We start from the raw sequence: 1,057 nt of genomic DNA on the forward strand, positions 1-1,057 counted from the left end.
ACTTCATATTGATTTGATCAATATTTCAAATGGAGGCTCAAACGAAAACCACAGAGCGGACTCAAAGCTCCTCGCTCGCGTCAGCCCCGTCTGCCTGCGGAGAGCCAAAGCATTTCTCTCTGCTCTCCCAACCCTCGGCACAGGGCATTCATTATTTATCTACCAGACCCCCTCCGCTCCGCTCCCCTCCCCTCCTCCCTCGCTCTCTCTTTTTCTTAACCCAGCCAATTACAGTTGGGCCCTTGTGACTGTTGCCTCTCATTCGCTGGCTCGCTGGATGGCTTTGATGTCTCTATCAACACGAGGGCCGGGGACCCGAGTCTTAATAGAGCAGAAGGGGATTATGTGACTGACTGCCTCTGGAGGTGGAACACTTCATATATATTTCCATCCCGTTTTCATATTATCATCGGGGGGCTTTCTAGTCCGGGTCTCGCCTCTCCCTGCCTCCTATCACAGTGACATGGTAGTTAATCCTGTTACTCTTTCATTTAATTTGGACTCGTACACGTCTGTGGTGCAAAGCAGGCCGCGCTACCCCAGGGGCCTCGCGGGGCCCTCGGCACCCATTTTCCACACTCGGGTCGGCAGCCGCATCAGCATGCGACGCTGGTGGTTTGGGGCTGTGTTGGCGACGGCCAGAAAGACCGGGTCGGTCTCCCTTCGTTTGAAATCTGTGAAGCTTTCCATAACTATTCACAAGGTGGCCGCCTTTTTGGTCATAGCTTTTACAAAACAACTGCCAACAGCTGCATACTTAAAAGTTTAAGACGTCTCAGTCTTGCATCTTTTATGCTGCGTGGTGTCTTCCAACAAGCAACGACTAACACAACTGTAATTGGCGGGGTTTTAAATGAGCTGTATTCAACTGACCAAAGCGTCATGCCCTAAATGTAACTTCCTTCTACATTGTCTGGATCAATGTCCTTTCTTTGCTCTTTGTTGTTGGCTGTACTTTTTAAGAGTGTAAAAAAAAAAAAAAGAACCTCTATGGGTCCCCTACTTCAGGTTCCACCCTCTTATGTGCAGCATTGACCTTTAAAGCAGGAAGTTACTG

This window comes from Zeus faber (assembly GCF_960531495.2).
Source record: "Zeus faber genome assembly, chromosome: 16".
NCBI lineage: Eukaryota > Metazoa > Chordata > Actinopteri > Zeiformes > Zeidae > Zeus > Zeus faber.